A 13309-nucleotide genomic window follows, 5' to 3' on the forward strand; every position below is an offset into this window, starting at 1 on the left:
TCTCTATTTCAGTAAGGCTTTGGACAGAGTCCTCTGTGATATTCATGTGAGGAAGCTAGTAAAATAAGACTGAATGAGGTAACTGTTAGGTGGATTTGACTGACCGAACCCAAAGAGGACTCCTTCATGGTTCCTCCTCATCCTGGGGAAAAGTGACCAGAGGGGAACTGCAGGGTTTTGTTCTGGGCCCGTTGTTGTTCAACGTCTTGATAAATGACATGGTTGAAGGAAATGAGGGGATGCTCGTCACATTTGCAGACGAGATCAAACGGATCATAATGGCATCCTCTCTCTTCTTCAGCAACAGACAGGGAGACAAAAAACAGTGCAAAAGCACAGCAGAGCGGAAGAGATAAGACCAACTTCCGTTCTTACACTTTCCAAGCCTAGGAAAGTAAACAGGGGCATGTGACATACTAACCACATATCCAGCAACGGAAGGAGGGAATTGCTAACACACCACACATGATTGCAGGTGATATAAGGGAAAAAACCTGCTCCTTTTTCCTTATGGGGTACCCAAGAGCCCATATACAGTCCTTTTGTACATTCTCTATCGGTAGGAGAAAATAGCAGAGACCAACCAGACCAATTGTACATTCTGGACTTCCAGAGGCCGCGCCATCAGTAATGGCGGAATCCCTCTGAGAAACAAAGCAGCCATGCTCCGACCATAATGCAGTAAAGATGGAGATGAAATTAACAACAGCTGGATCCTTCAGATGGAGAATGAATGACACCTTATTTAGAGATGAAGAAATTTATAAGAAGGCCCAAAAAACATTGAAAGACTATTTTGAGATAAATATGAGAACAGAAGTGGAGAAAAGAACAATTTGGGACGCTAGTAAGGCTGTGATGCGTGGTTTTTTAATTCAGCAGAACTCTATAAAGAGGAAAAAACAAAATGAGAAGAAAGAAATTTTTTTTGGAAAAATTAAAGAAGGAGAGAAGAAATTGAGATCTAAACCAAAGTCTCAAGAGATTTTGAGGGAAATAAAGTATTATCAGACGCAATATATGGAACTGATGAATCAAGAAATAGAATGGAAAATAAAGCAAATGAGACAAAAAACATTTGAATTGGCAGATAAATGTGGGAAACTTCTGTCATGGCAACTGAAAAAGAGGCAAAAATTGAACACTGTGACAAGTCTAGAAGTGGATGGGAAAACCATCCACAAGCCGAATGAGATAAGCAATTGCTTTCAAAGCTTTTTTAAGAAATTGTATGCGCAAGGGCCAGTAAAGGAACAAGAAATAGAAGATTTTATTAAAAAATATGGACTATCAAAGATTTCAGACCAAAATAAAAAGATTTTGAGCGAGAAAATTACAGAACAAGAAATGGAGGGTGCCATTCAGAATATGCAACTGGGAAAATCACCAGGACCAGACGGTTTGACTGCCAGATACTACAAAGTGCTGAAGGAGTGGTTAATACAACCATTGAAGGAAGTATGCAACCAAATTTTGGAGGGGAAAAAGGCTCCTGAATCGTGGAAAGAGGCATTTATCTCACTTATACCGAAAACAGAAGCTGGAAAAAATCAGGTTAAGAACTACCGCCCTATATCATTGTTGAATGTGGATTATAAAATTTTTGCAGACATTTTAGCAAAAAGATTCAAGAGAGTGTTGTTAGGGGAGATTCATAAGGACCAAACAGGCTTTCTCCCAGGGAGACACATGTCAGATAACGTGAGGAACATTATAGACATTTTGGAGCTGTTGGAGGTGGACATTAACAGAAAGGCGGTTCTGATTTTTGTGGATTCGGAGAAAGCCTTTGATAATATTTGTTGGAGCTTTATGAAGAAGAATCTCCAAGGGATGGGGGTAGGCCAAGGTTTTGAAAACGGTATAGGTGCAATATATTCTGAACAAAAAGCAAAATTAATTGTGAACAATGTGGTAATGGAGGAAATACCAATAGAAAAAGGTACACGACAGGGATGCCCAATATCCCCTTTACTTTTTATATCTGTCCTGGAGGTTTTGTTAAACATGATTAGAAAGGACCAGCTGGTTAAAGGAATACAGGTCGGAGCTAAACACTATAAACTAAGGGCATTTGCAGATGACTTAGTGTTAACTTTGCAACAGCCAGACACTAGTACCAAAAGAGTATTAGAATTAATTGAGACATTTGGTCAAGTAGCAGGATTTAAATTGAACAAACAGAAAACAAAAGTGATGGAAAAAAATTTAACAATGGAAGAAAAAGAGAGATTTCAGAGTGAAACTGGTTTGGAAATAACGAAAAAAGTGAAATACCTAGGGATGAACCTAACATCTAAGAATGTGAACTTATTTAAAGATAATTATGAAAAATGTTGGACAGAAGTAAAGAAAGATCTAGAAATATGGTCTAGGCTGAGACTTTCCTTGTTAGGCCGAATTGCTGTTATTAAGATGAATGTATTGCCGAGAATGTTGTTTTTGTTTCAAACGTTACAGATTTTGGACAAGATGGACTGTTTCAAGAAGTGGCAGAAAGACATATCTAAATTTGTCTGGCAGGGCAAAAAGCCCAGAATAAAATTTAAGATTTTAACTGATGCAAAAGATAGAGGGGGCTTTGCCCTGCCGGACTTAAGACTCTACTATGAATCAGCAGCATTCTGCTGGTTGAAGCAATGGCTACTTCTTGAGGATACAGACATTTTGGATCTGGAAGGGTATGATAACAACTTTGGTTGGCATGCATATTTATGGTATGACAAGGTAAAGGTGCATAAAGGTTTTAAAAACCATATTGTTAGGAAAGCATTGTACAATGTTTGGAATCGATATAAAGATTTGCTGGAAAGTAAAACCCCCAGGTGGTTGTCACCAATGGAAGCTAAGGCGGTGAAAAAACTTAATATGGATTCTAATTGGCCAAAATACTGTGAAATCCTAGAACAAGAGGGTGATAAGTTTAAACTTCAGAGTTATGAGAAACTAAAGTTCAAAGTTCGAGATTGGTTACACTACCATCAGATAAATGAGACATTTAAGCAGGACAGGAAACTAGGATTTCAGAAGGAGAGGTCAAAGTTAGAAATAGAACTGCTAGAACCCAATACTAAGAATTTGTCTAGAATGTATAACTTGCTGTTGAAATGGAATACACAAGAGGAAACGGTCAAATCAGCTATGATTAAATGGGCACAGGATATCGGTTATGACATTATGTTTGCTGACTGGGAACAGTTATGGACCACTGGTATTAAGTTTACGGCATGTAGTGCCTTAAAAGAGAACATAATGAAAATGATCTACAGGTGGTACATGACCCCAGTCAAGCTTGCAAAGATCTATCATTTGCCCAATAATAAATGTTGGAAATGTAATGAGTCTGAAGGAACCTTTTACCACCTTTGGTGGACCTGCCCAAAGATTAAAGCCTTTTGGGAAATGATCTATAATGAAATTTAAAAAGTCCTTAAGTGGACATTTTCAAAGAAACCGGAGGCATTTCTCTTGGGCATGGTGGGCCAATTGGTGTCAAGAAAGGATAGGACATTTTTTATGTATGCAACCACAGCAGCAAGAATTCTTTTGGCAAAGTATTGGAAGACGCAAGATCTACCTACTCTGGAAGAATGGCAGACGAAGGTGACAGAATTCATGGGACTGGCAGAGATGACCGGCAGAATCCGTGACCAGGGGAAGGAGGTGGTGGAAGAGGACTGGAAGAAATTTAAAATATATCTTAAAAATTGTTGTAAAATTGAGGACTGCTAAGATGTCAAGGGGTAAGAAAAAGAGAATTACAGCGGTAAACAATTATTTTAAGGAAATCTAAAGAGAACTAATTAGAGAAATTGACTTAAGGGTTGCTAAAGAATTGCAAAATAAGGATGCAGAGAAAGGGAGGTGTGGGGAAGCCATGTTTTATGTGTTTCTGTTTTTTATGTTTTGTTTGTGCTGTGTTGTGTTGTTTGTTGTGAAAACCAATAAAAATCATTTTTTTTAAAAAAAAAGAAGAGAGAAACAAAGCAGCTAGTAAGCCTCTTCTTTATTAACTGTTGCAACAGGGTTCTTCCCCACACGCAGGAGAGAGGAGGAGGACCCCGAGCCCTGCATACAAGCCCTTATACAGAGATTTTTAATTGCCCACCCTTGAGTCCAAGACCACACCCAGAAACATCATACATACATCACAGAAAAGGCAGTCTACAACAGAAATCTGAGTGCATTGTTTTTACCTTGAGAAATATTTGAGGTGACTGAAAGAGTGAAAGAGTCAAAATGGCTTTAGGACTTTTCCTGTGGGTTTTGGACATGTGGTTTATATATATGTGTTTGCATGTTACATTTATATGTATATATATATAACACCTATATATCACCTAAAAATTCTTATAACAATTCCCCCCTTTGAGGATATAATTTTGTAGCCTTATTGGAGTTCACTGATTGGGTCTGCGTTGCTCCGGGACAGGAGGAAGGAAGTCAAATGACGCCGAGGTTCAAAGAAAGAGTTTATTCTGCTCTCCGGATAGCAGAAGGCACTTGCGTGGTGAGTCCACAGCAAGTCCAAAGAAATAAGAAGTTTCATGCAGTATTTATATCCTCCAGACACCCTCTCCCCCTTCCCCAGCCACGTCAGCTTGTACACGCAGGTTGACAACACAGATGTTCCTGCTCCGGCACTCTTAACCATAAAAGGTATTTCCTTCCTGCACTCCTGACCATAAAAGGGTATTCCTGTTCTTACTCCTATCTTGGAGCCAGAGGTCACCATCTCTGGGAACACGCTTCTTGCGTTTTTCCTGGACATCGGTCTGCGCAGATTTTGTGGTCAGCACATAAGATAAAGTACTGATGTGTTTTCTCTGTTCCCCTAGAGAGCCAGGGTCATCCCTAGCCATGACTGATAAAGGAGAGAGCTTGTTTATGCAGCCGTGTCCTTGTTATGCTTTTTCCTCAACAGCTCAAGTTTTACGCATTTTAGAGTGCTCCCTTTTGAAAGACCAACAAAAGGGGGGGTGAGTCAGTTTTAAATTTACTGCACTGAAACCCATTCCTTCAATTTTTTTCTGAAAAATTGTTGCTCCACAAATAACCTGGCATGTTGCAAATGGATGCCTTCGTGTAAATCTTAAGAGACCTGCATGTCAGGCCTCTTAAGGTTATTTGCAGGTGTAGCAGTGCACATAGCTGGACATAGGATATATTAAAAAATAACACGTTGCATTTTGTTACTAAATTACTTGTGGCATTCTAGCACTTTGGGAGAAACATTCTCCATAGTGGTCTATGCTTTACACTTAGCGGGAAGGTCAAATAATGAGTGAAAAAGGCAGTTTGTTTTGTTTCTGCCTTTTTTGTGTGTTTCCAGGTGTCAAAGCTAGCTCTCCTGTGATCTCATACCTTCATCATATCACAGCAGCAACAATCCCTGGTGAATCCCCGTAGGGCTTTCATATTGACCATGTCACCTTGTAGTGGCACAGGTTTGGGCATTTCTTGAGAGAGATGTCTTTGCCTTGGCCTTTCTATGGGATTTATTATTATTATTATAGGCTCTGGTCTTCCACCCTAGGGAAGTTGCTCAGTTGTTCCTAAGCGACCAAAAAGCTGGATACACTTGCCGAATTCAAACGGAGTCCAATTAGAATTTATATAGCCCCATGGTTCACCGGTGTGGAGTTTCGGCCCCACCTGGCGGTGGTGGTCGGCCTACTCCTCGTACACATCATTGGCCTGGCGCAGTTGCTCCATCAATAGTTGGTGCTGAGACTCGAGCTCCTGGAGCCCCTGTGGGGGCGGCCACTAGCATCTTGGACCAAGCATGGGGACATGGGTTTGGGAAGCGCACAGTCTGATTGATGCAGTCGATCTGAAGATTGTGAGACTCCAGCCAGTCCATCCCGAGCACCAGGGGAAACCGGGGCATGGTGGCAATGTCCAAGGTGCGCACCTCTCGGTGCTGCTGGTGACACAGGACCAAGGGCTCAGTCTCCTGAGGAACGGCACCCGAGTGCAAGAGCCGTCCGTCAATTGCCTCCACCTGTACCGCTTCTGGCTTGTCCTGGAGTGGCACCTGATGACGGGCAGCGAAGGCAGAGTCCATATAGGAGCGGGTTGCCCCTAAATCTACCAGACTGTGGGTGAGAATCCAGGGCCCGCCAGAGGCGTATAGGCGCACCGGAACCATGAGGTGTTGCAATTCCACCGGGAGGGCCCATCATGCAATGTTTGGGAGCCCAGGTAGCCTGGGCCATCGGCTACTGGGGTTGGCCATTGTCCTGTGGCCGGCATTTTCTCGGGAGAGGATTGGGCTTACTGTCCACTCCTGCCACAGTAGAGACACAGGTTCCCCTCCAGACGCTGAGTCTTCTCCGAGGGGGAGAGGTGAGGCTGCACTGCCCCGAGCTGCATTGGCTCCTCCAGTGATTTGGCTGTGGCCATGGAACTGCTGGGAAGGACCGGAGTCGGGAGTGCTGGCGGCCCTGAGCCTGGCGACGATCCTCCAACCGATCGTCGTATCTGCAGGCCCCGTTGAATGAGGGTGTCCAGCGTGGTGGGGCGATCCATCATGGCCAGCTGGTCCAGTATCTCATCCGAAAGCCCCTCGAGATACTGGTCCTGAAGGGTGGAGTCATTCCAGGGCAAGTCCTGTGCCAACGTCCGAAATTCTGTGGCGTAGGCGGCCACTGTGGACTTGTCCTGTTTCCACTGCCAAATTGCCTGATTGGCTTGACTCCCCTTGACTCCCCTTCTGAGTGTTGCCGAATGCGGTTTCCAGATGGTTGCAAAACCCTGTATAGTCTGTCAGCAAGGGGGAGTCTTGCCGGAGCAGCTGATCAGGAAGTGCACCTTGGTGCAGTCATCGGGGAAATTCCGGGCTCGCCCCTGAATATACAGCTTGTTCTGGGCAAGCAACATGGGAAAGCTGGCCGGGGACCCATTGAATTAACCCGAGGCAAGGTCCAAGTCCAATCCATGGTCAAAGATGCAACGTGGAGGCAGTCCGTAGTAGCTGAAGCTGGGTGCAGGGCAGGGAGTTGGGTGAAGTTAGGAACAGGCTTGCAAGCAGGGAGCCGGGGTGGGTCAGGAGCTCAGGCAGGAACTAGCAACCAACAATGTTGCTTCTGCAACTTGGAACTGGGGCTGGCCGGCTTTTTTCTGCCCTGAGGCATAGGGCGGCCCCGATCCTCTGGTGACTCGCCTCTCTAACCCTGAGCCTCTGCAGCTCAGGAGAGGCTGGAGGGTTACCGGACCCAGAGGCAACCTCCTCTTTCTCTGACGGGGCTGAGAGTGGAGCATCTGCAGGCAATGGGTCCTCCATCACCTCAGGAGACAGAGCAGACTCAGCTGGTGCCTGCATCTGAGGACCCAGCACAGGTGAGGACCCTTTAGGCTCATGCCCCAGCCCTGGCTCAGCTGGTTCTGGAGGCGGGGAATCCTGTGCAGGCTGGGATCCCTCAGGTTCAGCATCCAAGTCCGAATCCCAGGCCATCACACCTTGTCAACAATGTGGAACTGTAAAGGTAAAGGTACCCCTGCCCGTACAGGCCAGTCTTGACAGACTCTGGGGTTGTGCGCCCATCTCACTTAAGAGGCCAGGGGCCAGCGCTGTCCGGAGACACTTCCGGGTCACGTGGCCAGCGTGACAAAGCTGCATCTGGCGAGCCAGAGCCGCACACGGAAACGCCGTTTACCTTCCCGCTGGTAAGCGGTCCCTATTTATCTACTTGCACCCGGAGGTGCTTTCGAACTGCTAGGTTGGCAGGCGCTGGGACTGAGCAGCGGGAGCGCACCCCGCCGCAGGGATTCGAACCGCCGACCTTTCGATCGGCAAGTCCTAGGCGCTGAGGCTTTAACCCACAGCGCCACCTGCGTCCCACCATGTGGAACTGTAGTAGTCCCCAATTTGGACTTAGCAGACATTTGGTCTTTATGAATGAACTGATTTATTGGGACCTCCGTCTATATTATTGCACTTTATGTGTTGTTTATGTGCAAGGTAAACATTTGATATTGTGATAAGAATATATAGAAGAGTATTTATGTGAATGCACAGCCGGTTACGTCTTGTGTGTTTGTCCATTCCAGGAACAGCATTCCTGACCCAGATGTTCACAGGAAGTCCCTAAGATGATTCCCCTTTCAAACAGGATACGTGAACCTAGGCCAGTAGAGTCCTCCTCTCCGGCAGACGGACAACCCCTTCTTGTTCTTTTTATTAATGATTTTTATTGAAATTTACAATCACCAACCAACCCCCACCACCCACCACCAAAACATCACATCTTATTACATGTATCCTACTTTGTGTTTCATAGATCCATTAGCTTCCGTCCTTCCCTTCCATCAGTTTTCCTATTCCATCTATAGTTTACAGATTCTTTAATTATAAATTATACCATGACATGAGATTTATTTCAATCCTGCCAACGTTTTCATATTTGTACAATTCTCACTTATATAAACCATAAATTTACTCCATTCTTTTTGGTACTTTGTCTCCTCCTGATTGCGAATTCTGTGTGTCAATTTAGCCATCTCAGCATACTCAACCAACTTTATCTGCCATTCTCTTATCGTCGGCATCTCCTGTTGCTTCCACTTTAGAGCTATCAGAACTCTGGCTGCAGTTGTTGCATATAAATATTTGATTTATCTTTTTAATCCCTTCTCCCACCAAACCTAGCAAAAATTCTTCCGGCTTTTTGGGAAAACTGTACTTAAACATCTTTTTTAACTCGTTGTAAACCGCATCCCAAAACTCTTTTATTTTATTGCAAGACCACCACATATGATAGAAGTCGCCGTCTTTTTCCTTGCACTTCCAGCAGGTTTGACTACTTGTTCTATACATTTTTGCCAATTTGGTGGGAGTGAGATACCAACGATAAACCATCTTCATAACAGTTTCTTTTAAGGCAGAACAAGCAGTGAATTTTATGCTCTCATTCCAGAGTTTGGCCCATACATCATATTCTATGTTATGTCCTAAATCAATGGCCCATTTTATCATAGCCTCTTTTATAAATTCATCTTTTGTGTTCCATTCTAGTAAGAGATTGTACATTTTTGATAATAGCTTGGATTTACTCTCTAAAATATCTATTTGAAATTTCAATTTTTTATTCTCAAATCCTATTTTTTTAATCCTCTTTAAAGACATCATTGACCTGATGGTATTGCAACCATCCTGTCAATTTTTCAGCAATACATTCATAGGGCTTTAATTTCCAACCTTTTTCGGCCTTCATCAAAATTTCCTCATATGTGGTCCCTCTCCCTAGTATGTTCAGTTTTTTAACTGTTAATATATCAATTGGTGACAGCCACCACAGTGTTTTCCTTTCCAACAAATTCTTGTTTCTTTCCCAGACTTCAAATAAGGCACCTCTTATCACATGATTTGTAAACCCCTTATGCACTTTTGCCTTACCACACCAAAGATAAGAGTGCCATCCAAATGTATTGTTGAACCCCTCCAAATCTAACAAGTCTAGGTTCTCCTGAGTTATCCAGTCCTTTGTCCAGCATAAACATGCCGCTTCATAGTAGAGTTTCAGAACAGGTACTGCGAACCCCCCCTCTTTCCTTCTTATCTGTCAATATTTTAAATTTAATTCTTGGTCTTTTCCCTTGCCATGTAAAACGCACGAGAGTTTTTTGCCACTCTTTGAATTGTCTTAAACCTCTTATTATCGGAATTGTCTGGAACAAAAACAACATTTTCAGTAGTAGATTCATTTTGATCGCAGGCATTCTTCCCGTCATTGATAGCTTTAATATGTCCTGTATTTCTAATTCTCTTTTAAACTCCTTCCAGACTGGTTGATAATTGTCATTAAGAAGATTTATATTCTTTGCCGTCATCCAAATTCCCAGATACTTCCCCTTCTCCAAAGCCCCTCCCTCCCCCACTTCCCCATCGGGTTGATGTTTTAGAGTCCGAATGTTCCAAGGAAAAAGTCAGCGTTCTCCGCTAATGGCTTGCGGCTTCACTCCACAGATGCAGGAGTACTCTCAGCACCGCGCTGCACCCCGTCCCCGTTCCGAAGCCTTTAAAAAGGCTCCTTCACGGATTGGGGGGGCGCAAATGGTCAGTCACACTCTCAGAGACTAAGCTTGTTTTGAAATGGAAAGTTGCAGCAAATTCAAAGTTCCTCTAGGGCGGGGGTCGGCAACCTGCGGCTCCAGAGCCGCATGCGGCTCTTTAACTCCTTTGCTGCGGCTCCGGGGCGGAGGCGAGGGGAGGAGGCGCATTTTCTGGGCGGAAACACGCAAAAAGCCGCTTATGATTGGATCAGTCCCTCAGGCGCCCCTCCAGCAGAGCGCCCAGCAGGGCGCCCTCCAATAATCTCGGGCGCCCCTCCAGCAGAGCGCCGCTGGCAGCCAGGGACAGGAAGTTGATAGCTGTGTTGCTTGGTAACCAGGAAGTTGCGGTCGCCATTTTGAGCTAACCACGTGGTTTGGCCCGGCGGCCATTTTAGGTGAGGCACTCTGTTGTGGGAATTGGATACTCAGGCTTTATAAGTGACAATATAGCTCAATTGGTGGATTGGAAGAGAACAAGTTATTTAAGTTAAGCATTTTAAGAGCTCATAGAGGTTTGACTCTGAGTGTTATTATATTAAAGCGCTTTAATTAGGGCTTTAGCGCTCCAAGGATATATATGCAACCCTGAAATATAATTAATTTGATTGCTTTAATAAGTGCTTGCAGTAGTCAACTTATTGCTTGATTCCAATTGTATTTAAACTTATCGAGTGTGGATTCATTTTGGTAATTTAATTCATTTGGTTGGAACTTTAAATTCATTTTGGTTGACTAAGAGAAAGGGCAGATCAATTGCTGCTGGATTCTGATTGTATATCAATTTAATTTAATTGATTAGATTCATTTGGTTGATTTAAGTCCTTTGGTTAGTTAATTAAGAAACAGTATTTATTATTGCAGGCCAATTTAATTACTTAATTCCGTTTAAATTAATTGGAAGTTGGTTCATTAGGCCAACTCATTTTATTTAGTGGTTACTTTAAATTTATTTGCTTGATCAGGAGCAAGGGCAGTTACTGCCCCCTGCCTACAGTGCCCACCCCTTCTGTTTAAAAAACAGTTGAACGCATTATATATATATATATAATAATAATAATATTCAAAATAAGATAAAATAAATAAATAAAAATAAATAAAAAAAACTTTGTCGTCCCGCCTTTGCAAGCAGGCTGCATTGAAAGGAGGCATATACACTGGTCACTGTTTTGAAGGGGAGTGAAGAACACACACTCAAAAAAAGGTAACTTGTTAATGTAATGTTTATTTCTATGAGGAGGAGTAATTCTGAGGGGTCAAACACAGAAATAATAAAAAGTGTCAAAAAAGGTATTTTTATAATGATGAGGATGACATTGGACCCTCATTATTAATTATTATTTACATCAGGCACTGATTATGATTTATGGTACACTGGGGCCCTGATTAATTTTCTATGGCATTTTGGGCATTGATTATTGGGCATAGCAAGTCGCGGTTGCGTGGAATTTGTGCTTTGTGACCGTTTGAAGTGGGGGTTTTTTCTTGGGAGGCTGGGCGGCGGGAAGAGAGGGAGGCTTGTGGTAGCGTCAGGGCTTGTCTCTAGCAAAGTAAGTCCTCGCTATTTGGTCACATGCGCAGCATTCTCCTTGTGGGGGTTAGGTGGCATATATACAGTGTTATATTTGTTTTAAATGTTGCAATGTTTTTGCGGCTCCCAGTTGTTGTTTTTCTTCGGAAACGGGTCCAAGTGGCTCTTTTTGTCTTAAAGGTTGCAGACCCCTGCTCTAGGGGGACACAATGTTAGCAACAGTCAATAATGTTTTTAAAGTCACTTACTTTCCATTTCATCCCCCAGTCTCTAAAGGACAACGTTTTTTGTTTCGATTTGTTTGTTAAATGATACTTTAAAATCAGGAGAAACCAGTCAGTAAAATTGTATCTTAATTGTATCTTCAAACGCAGAGTTAACTGTTGCAAGGAAGAAGTACTTTCAGCGACAACACACGTCCCAAAGCAATATTATTTACAGTTCACAGCAACCGGTCTCAGGGGTTTGAGCAGTGGATTTAGCTGCTTTCTCTCTCTCTTTTTACAGGGAAAAACTGTTCAAATCTTTCCCCCCTCCTCCCCCTGCATCCAAGGGGGGCTGATGCTTGTTTGATGTTCGGATTGTAAACTTTAAAGACGTCCTTTGAAATTCCTGCTTACGGATTCATTGCTTTACTTCTTTACAGAAACGGGAGGCAGACTTCCTGTTTATACCTCTCCGCCTTCGGTGCCAAATCTTTGAAGTCAGTTCCTTTAATTGCCAAATTAACCTACTCACGGATCGTTGATCTTGGTGCCAATTTACAAGGAAGAAGGCAGCGCTCTCCGGCAATGGCTTCACGGCTTCGCTCCACGGAACGAGCAGACGACTCACAGCACAGCACCACTTCCCCGCTCAGCTCCGGAACCCAAAACTGGGCTCCTTTGCCGATTGGGGGGGGCGCAAAAAGGTGCCCGCCGAGTCCCACGGCCACAGGCTTCACCCGCCTGTGGTTTTTAAAGGTCCCCGCTGCGCCGTAGCGGTAAGAACCCCAGTTTCCGCGGAGCCAGTCCCCTCCGTTTAAGGAGAATCAGCCATTTTCCGATGGTGCCACCCCGGAAGTAGGAACGGTTTGGATTCTTAGATCACGGACTGCAGTTTCTTGTAGATGGACTTCTGGCAAGCAATGGGCTGCACCTCACAACAGTTGGGAGGAATGTTTTTGCCAAAAATCTCAGAAACCTCATCAGGAGGGCTTTAAACTGACTAATGTGGGGGAGGGAGACAGTGCTCCTGAAGGTAGGAGTCTATCAATTGATGAAGATGATTATCCAAATGTCATAGACCAAATGGAGCAAACAGCACGCAGACCTAGCGGTGGGAGGAAAAAATCCTTAAATAAGAGACACGGGGGAATGATTAATGGACTTCAATGTCTGTACACTAATGCGCAAAGCATGGGAAATAAACAAGATGAGCTTGAGCTCCTGGTACAGCAAACTAAATATGACATAATAGGCATCACTGAAACCTGGTGGGATAAGTCCCATGATTGGAATGTAATAATGGAGGGATACAATCTATTTCAGAGAAACAGACAAGAAAGGAGAAGCCTGGAGAAAAGGAGGTTAAGGGGTGATATGATAGCCATGTTCAAATATATAAAAGGATGTCACATAGAGGAGGGAGAAAGGTTGTTTTCTGCTGCTCCAGAGAAGCGGACACGGAGCAATGGATCCAAACTACAAGAAAGAAGATTCCACCTAAGCATTAGGAAGAACTTCCTGA

The 13309-nt window shown here is 43.6% G+C and overlaps 1 protein-coding gene across 1 annotated transcript in view; it reads left to right on the forward strand.

Moving 5' to 3' along the window:
• LOC310843318 (uncharacterized protein) overlaps positions 1-13309 on the forward strand; it is a 133641-nt gene that overhangs the window by 17931 nt on the left and 102401 nt on the right. The window lies entirely within an intron of this gene.

This window comes from Podarcis gaigeae (assembly GCF_964106915.1).
Source record: "Podarcis gaigeae genome assembly, chromosome: 4".
Classification (NCBI taxonomy): domain Eukaryota; kingdom Metazoa; phylum Chordata; class Lepidosauria; order Squamata; family Lacertidae; genus Podarcis; species Podarcis gaigeae.